Source organism: Nerophis ophidion, unplaced genomic scaffold (genome assembly GCF_033978795.1).
Source record: "Nerophis ophidion isolate RoL-2023_Sa unplaced genomic scaffold, RoL_Noph_v1.0 HiC_scaffold_138, whole genome shotgun sequence".
NCBI lineage: Eukaryota > Metazoa > Chordata > Actinopteri > Syngnathiformes > Syngnathidae > Nerophis > Nerophis ophidion.
In genome coordinates this window covers 159784-167500 of record NW_026907060.1, presented here as the reverse complement: position 1 = coordinate 167500, position 7717 = coordinate 159784, and the positions used below count along the sequence as shown (strand labels likewise).

The following is a 7717-nucleotide window of genomic DNA, read 5'->3' as shown; positions in this document are numbered from 1 at the left end:
TACTATAGATTTATGTTTACTACTATAGTTTTTATGTTAATAACTACTGTAGTTTTATGTTAACTACTATAGTTTTTATGTGATTAACTACTATAGTTTTTGTTATTAACTACTATAGTTTTTATGTTTACTACTATAGTTTTTATGTTAATAACTACTGTAGGTTTATGTTAACTACTACAGTTTTGTTATTAACTACTCTAGTTGTATTAATTGTTATAGTTTTTATGTTAACTGCTATAGTTTTAACTACTAAAATTTTGTTTTCAACTACTATTGTTTTTATGTTAACTACTATAGTTTTTGTTAACTACTATAGTTTTATGTGAAATAATATAGTTTTATGTTAACTACTACAGTTTTGTTATTAACTAAAATATTTTTGGAGTTAACTCCTACAAGTTTTTATGTTTACTATAGTTTTATGTTAACTACTATCGTTTTTTGTGTTAATTACTATCGTTTTTATGTTAACTACAACAATTTTATGTTATTAACTACTATAGTTTTTATGTTAAGTACTATAGGTTTGTTATTAACTACTAGACTTTTTAAGTTAACTCCTATAGTTTTTATGTTAACTATTACATTTTTTATGTTAACTACTATCGTTTTTATGTTAACTACTATCGTTTTTATGTTAACTACTATCGTTTTTATATCAACTACTATTGTATAGTTGTGTTTTTAACTACTATAGTTTTATGTTAACTATTTTACATTTTATATTAACTACTATAGTTTTTATGTTAGCTACTATAGTTTTGTTATTAACTACTAGACTTTTTAAGTTAACTCCTATAGTTTTTATGTTAACTATTACATTTTTTATGTTAACTACTATCGTTTTTATGTTAACTACTATCGTTTTTATATCAACTACTATTGTATAGTTTTGTTTTTAACTACTATAGTTTTATATTAACTATTTTACATTTTATATTAACTACTATAGTTTTTATGTTAGCTACTATAGTTTTGTTATTAACTACTAGACTTTTTAAGTTAACTCCTATAGTTTTTATGTTAACTATTACATTTTTTTTATTTTAACTACTATCGTTTTTGTTAACTACTATCGTTTTTATATCAACTACTATTGTATAGTTTTGTTTTTAACTACTATAGTTTTATGTTAACTATTATACATTTTATGTTATTAACTACTATAGCTTGACAGTATGTTATTATTTACTATAGTTTTGTTATTAACTATTAGTTTTGCTAACTACGATAGTTTTTGTTAACTACTATAGTTTTGTGTGAAATAATATAGTTTTATGTTAACTACTATAGTTTTGTTATTAACTACTAGACATTTGAAGTTAACTCCTATAGTTTTTATGTTTACTATTGTTTTATGTTAACTACTATCGTTTTTACGTTAATTACTATCGTTTCTATGTTAACTACAACAATTTTATGTTATTAACTACTATAGTTTTTATGTTAACTACTATAGTTTTGTTATTAACTACTAGACTTTTTAAGTTAACTCCTATAGTTTTTATGTTAACTATTACATTTTTTATGTTAACTACTATCGTTTTTATGTTAACTACAACAATTTTATGTTATTAACTACTATAGTTTTTATGTTAACTACTATAGTTTTGTTATTAACTACTAGACTTTTTAAGTTAACTCCTATAGTTTTTATGTTAACTATTACATTTTTTATGTTAACTACTATCGTTTTTATGTTAACTACTATCGTTTTATATCAACTACTATTGTATAGTTTTGTTTTTAACTACTATAGTTTTATGTTAACTATTGTACATTTTATGTTATTAACTACTATAGCTTGACAGTATGTTATTAATTACTATAGTTTTGTTATTAACTATTAGTTATGCTAACTATGATAGTTTTTGTTAACTACTATAGTTTTGTGTGAAATAATAGTTTAATGTTAACTACTATAGTTTTGTTATTAACTACTAGACTTTTGAAGTTAACTCCTATAGTTTTTATGTTTACTATAGTTTTATGTTAACTACTATTGTTTCTTATGTTAATTACTATCGTTTTTATGTTAACTACAACAATTTTATGTTATTAACTACTATAGTTTTTATGTTAACTACTACAGTTTTGTTATGAAATAATCCTAAATGAAATTCAATGACTTGGTTTATATTATTGTATATACTAGGTCATAAAATCAGTGTCAGTTGAGTTGGTCCATAGATTTCCTGTAGGGAATTTTAATGTCCAGCAGATGTCAGTATTTAGTGACACAGGATCAATACAGTTTATAAATGTGTCAAAAGGCTGTGCAACGCCTCATCAACCCATCACTAACAATCACACAGGTCAGGTAATGTCAAGACTTTAATCTACACTGGACATAGGCAGTCTTCTTTACTGTCAAAGACTTTTTGACAAATCAATCAAACAGAACCCCCAGTCAAATGACAAATTCAGTATTACTTTTCAACAGACATTTATTTAATCTTGTTGTTTGTGGTCTGGACATTTGACACAGGAATTTAACTTTTCCACACACCATCCTGAATCACGGTTTCAATCGTAGTCCATGTTAACTACCAAACCGTAACTTAAAAGGGTTGGTTGAACAAGTATAAGGACTAGCAGGTCATTGCTAATGTTGCTAATAGGCACAGTACTCATGGACTAAGTTTTGGGGAAATTCCTATTGAAGTCAATGGGACATCCTTCAAAGTTCCACTTATTCCATCTGATTCCAACTGTTCCAATTTCAAAATTTTTAGACTCTTCAGGATTTGTGTGCTTGATTTCAACAATGCTAAAATAATTCCGGGATTTCAGTTCATCATCAGCATTGGAGCAATCACACGCAATTCCTTCAGGAATTGCCTCATCTAGTTTTTAATGTTTAATAAAAAATAAAAATAATGACAAATAAAGATACAACAATACAACATTTCGAAGTTTTAACCTATTCAAACCGTTCCACCTTCGAACTTTCTTCAGTCGAACTTTCTTCAGTCGCACAATACTTGTGCTATAGTTGTAGGAAATGTCTCAAAACCTCTTCAGAAGTGCCGACAAAATCCAAAAAGGGCAGAAAATGCATATTTTTGGAAAACTTTTTTTCTCGAAAATGTCGTAAAGGGGGGGGGGCCTTACGCAAAAATTCACAAAAACGAACTTTCTTCAGTCGCACAATACTTGTGCTATAGTTGTAGGAAATGTCTCAAAACATCTTCAGAAGTGCCGACAAAACCCAAAAAGGGCAGAAAATGCATATTTTTGGGAAAAAAAATTCTCGAAAATGTCGTAAAGGGGGGGGGGGGGGGCCTTACGCAAGAATTCCCAAAAACGAACTTTCTTCAGCAGCACAATACTTGTTCTATAGTTGTAGGAAATGTCTCAAAACTTCTTCAGAAGTGCCGACAAAACCCAAAAAGGGCAGAAAATGCATATTTTTGGAAAACTTTATTTCACGAAAATGTCGTAAGGGGGGGGGGGCCTTACGCAAAAATCCCCAAAAACGAACTTGCTTCAGCCGCACAATACTTGTGCTATAGTTGTAGGAAATGTCTCAAAACCTCTTCAGAAGTGCCGATAAAACCCAAAAAGGGCAGAAAATGCATAATTTTGGAAAAAAGAAATTCTCGAGAATGTCGTAAGGGGGGGGCCTTACGCAAAAATTCCCAAAAACGAACTTGATTCAGCCGCACAATACTTGTGCTATAGCTTTTTCTGGCGACTACTCCTTCCACATTTTTCAACGCGTTTTAACTGTTCCACCGTCGAAGCTTTCTTCTGCATAAGAAGTGGAAAAATTCTCTGTTTTCCCCGAAATTCCGTATTACAATTTGTCATTTCAACATGTTATTACTTCAATAATTCTCCACCGATTGAAAAATTGTCCAAGACATCAATAAATTTAGATTAGATACTACTTTATTTATTCCTTCAGGAGAGTAAATGCCTTGGCAGAAGACACCTCCTGCCAAAGATGCCTATACCGCAGGATTATTAATTTTTCAAATGATCATCAAATGTTCCCGTTGACATCAGTGATGCTGTTTGGAACAGAAATGATATATTTAGTAAGTAGAAAGAAAACACAAGGAGCCCGGGCAACAGCAGCATGCATGGGCAGGCCCATGCATGCTGTGCCCTCCGGGCAACAGCAGCGAAGGTCTGCCCGGCCGCAGACTGGCTGCGTAGTCCTTATAGCTGTTCAACCAACCTTTTTAAGTTACGGTTGGGTAGTTAACATGGGCGCCAATTGCCTCGTACCTTAGTAGCTGTTTAGCCAACCCTTTTAAGTTGCGGTTTTAAGAAGTACCAAATGTTGAAACCGTGGGTCAGAATGGTGTGTGTAAAAGCAAAAGGCCTGTGTCAGTCTCCCAGCATTGGAGCATTCGTACACAATTCCTTCAGGAATGGCCTCATTTACTTTTAAATGTTTAATAAAAAAGGAAAATAACTACAAATAACGGTACAACAATACAATGTTTCCACATTTTTTTACCTATTACACCATTTTGGAAAGTCCAGGATTTTCCAAAATTCTTACTTCTACAAAGCCTTCTTTGCAGCGACTACTCTTTTCAACATGTTACAACTTTCAGAGTCCAAGGGTTTTGCTATCAATAGAACATTGACGGTCTACTTAACTGTCTGGGCAGCATATTAAAATCACCAGTCGATGGTATAACCAATATCGAATGTCACATTTTAATAGAGTATTCGTCATAAAGTTTGCTTTCACAATTTTATTATCAGGGAGACTGACACGGGCATTTAGCTTTTCCACACACCATCCTGACTCACGGTTTCAACATTTGGTACTTGTTAAAACTGTAACTTAAAATGGTTTGCTGAACTGCTATCAAGGCTCGATGCAATCGGCGCCCATGTTAACTACCCAACCGTAACTTAAAAAGGTTGGTTGAACATCTATAACGACTATGCGGCCAGACTCCCAGGTGACTGGGCATTCCATTGCTACTGTTGCCCAGAGGGCACAGTATGCATGGGCTGCCTGTGCAATATCTCAAATCCTGGCTATTCTGAATGATAATTAGTGGGAGACCCGACAACACTGATGCATCGACAGTAAACAGTAAAAAAATGTATGATTTATTTTTTAACACTTTAATGAGTAGGACACTTTTCGATCCCCAATTATTTTAGTGTGATTTGTTTTGAAGTGTCATTGCTCCAAAAATAATAATGAATCAAAATCCAAAATGAAGGCTTCAATTATTATATCATCTCAAATATTCCACCTCAAAAAGTTATTGGATGAAATATTGCATATTTTCTGTTTTTTCCATTTTTTCCCTAATGTTGATCTAGAGATTTAAAACATGAATAATAATGAAAACAATACTAATAATACTGAATAATGACACATTTTTAATCTATTTTTTTGACCAAAACCCTAACTGAGTGGAGGCCTAAATGTATATTTTTGATACATATATTGTATTGGTTTTTCAAATCAAAAATATGAAAATGGCCCCCGCTTGCTTTGATTTTTCAGTGGAAAAAGTTTGGACACCCCTGCCATCAAAGGTCCATTTCCCTACGAAGACCATGCATCCTGCCCATCAACCAATGGCCTCAGCAGCCAAGTTTGATCACTCTATGGAGGCTGTACACCCCTCCCATCCCCACACCGCTGGCCCATCACCAAATGTCCACACCTATGGTCCTTCACCCGGCGTACACAATAGCTTGCTACCTGAATCCACCTGAGAATAAAAAGGCAGCTTTCCTGGCACCAGACAGGAGAGATGCAGGCAACCCATCTATTGAGGACACTATCTGTTATCAACCACAGGCAGAAAAATCATGGACGCCATGTGATGGAAAAAATGTGGGCAGAAAAAGAAGGAATTGAAGAAGTCCTCTTGAAAATAGGTAAGTAGCATTCATGATGTCATTGTTTTGTTGACTTCAACTTTGAACACATTTTCTCCTTCTGCTATTGTTTGTGCTCTTTTTTCCCTTTCAGATCCGGTCCAAGTCAGAGTACTTCAAACTCTCTGCGACTTGGTTGGAGACAAATACAGCGACGGCCCTCCTCAACAATCGGGCCAGCAAGAGCTCTTTCCTGAGAGCGGCGTATTCATATCATTGTTCCGCCTTGCTGCCATGAGACATGCTGCAGAGCCCAAATGTAGGCCTTTATTTGGACCTCTTTTTTCTACGTGTCAAAATGCTGTCCCTTTTTGACGCCCTGGAAACAAACCTGCAGGAACACCAAAGCGCATCCTTAAGCGGAAAAAAGTGGAAGGAATCCTTAGTAAGTTTTCCCAAACAGAGGGTGTTTTCAGGCCAAAATTGGGTCACAATAATGAAATAGAAGTTCAATATGAGAAATGTTGATCCCTTTTCGATTACAGCAGACTGGAAGCATAACTGAATGTTACATCATTACAATTTGTTATCCACTCCAAACTAGCGTTATGATGAGCAATATAGTCTGATGTCCATCAACTTGAAGTGTGGTTGTGTGTATTAATGGTTTTGCGTAAATGAAGGCAATAAAAAAGCATTAAATGAGGCATTTAAAAAAGGGAATATGATTGTAGGACATGGCGGACAGTCAATATGTCAAACGGTAAAGGAAAATGAACTTAAGAAGGTTACAGTCGTTTCTTTTTTGAACTGCATACAAGAGGTATTGTAAGGTGGGAACACGACAAAAGCACTGCTTCAATCAAGCAAAATGAAACATCAACTTTTCCATTCTTTGGTCACTGTAGGCGTGTAGTCCTTAACTGTGACTCCATGTCAGGATAATGGAGAAGCTGAGCCGACACGGAGTCGTTTATTTCAATCATCTCCACTTCAACACATATGAGCTAACTTGCCTAACATTAGCAACTGTTGTGACGCAATTCCCTCAAGTGATCTACGCTAGCCTAGGATGGACAAAAGAGGCCATTTTCACAGCAGACCACAACTATTTCATTCTCTGACATTCCCACAATAAATGAATACAAGTTCCTTCAGCTGCCGGACACTTGATACATACTTGCTGTTTACTGTAAACATTTGAAACAACAGAGAGGGTGTAAATACAAGAAATGCAATATGTTTCATTGCTATAGCTTTTTTCAAATGCATTTGATTGGCATTTTTACCAATATTATTCTGTATTTTTCTCAAATGTTTAAATCCATCATCCATTTCCAAACACATGCATCATTTGCAATCCTAGTATGATGTTCATTTATTTGAACTATTTGAAAACAAATTGTATCCTGATTAAAAATGCTTTGTGGCTGTTATAAGTCATCATTTCAGAGAATATATATATACTTATATATACTTACAGCATGTTTCAAACAGACACAACTAAATAAATGGCTAATGGGTATATTATATTGATCATCTGATGCAGAATGGGATGTTTGTTTAGAGGCTTTAAGTGCAGTTCTCCTTTAATATTTTGGATAGTCGAACCTTTTAATGAGCGATTGTCTACGGCCACGCACACAGTCAAAACACCAGATGCTACTCCACAAAAATAAATCAATAAAAATACATTCTCCAATGAAACAGCTTTGTAATCCAATTCTAATACACTAGATAGTAACAGTTCATGTCAACTTTTCAACTCATTTACTTGTCTAATGCTTGCAACTGTGTGTATACAGATCATTGGAAGCTTTTGATGATGTAAAAAAAACAACTAAATGCAGTCGCACATGGGCATTACATTTTTGGAAGTAGCAACAAAATGGCATTAAAAAGCATT

The 7717-nt window shown here is 33.6% G+C and overlaps 1 long non-coding RNA gene across 2 annotated transcripts in view; it reads left to right on the top strand.

The window, feature by feature from the left end:
* Positions 1 to 6794, top strand: part of LOC133547623 (uncharacterized) — a 27043-nt gene extending 20249 nt beyond the window's left edge. For both annotated transcript variants that reach the window (XR_009805525.1, XR_009805524.1), the window contains 2 exons: positions 5492 to 5871; positions 5966 to 6794. This is a non-coding gene — a long non-coding RNA (uncharacterized LOC133547623). The remainder of the gene's footprint in view (positions 1 to 5491; positions 5872 to 5965) is intronic.
* Positions 6795 to 7717: the final 923 nt, after the last annotated feature.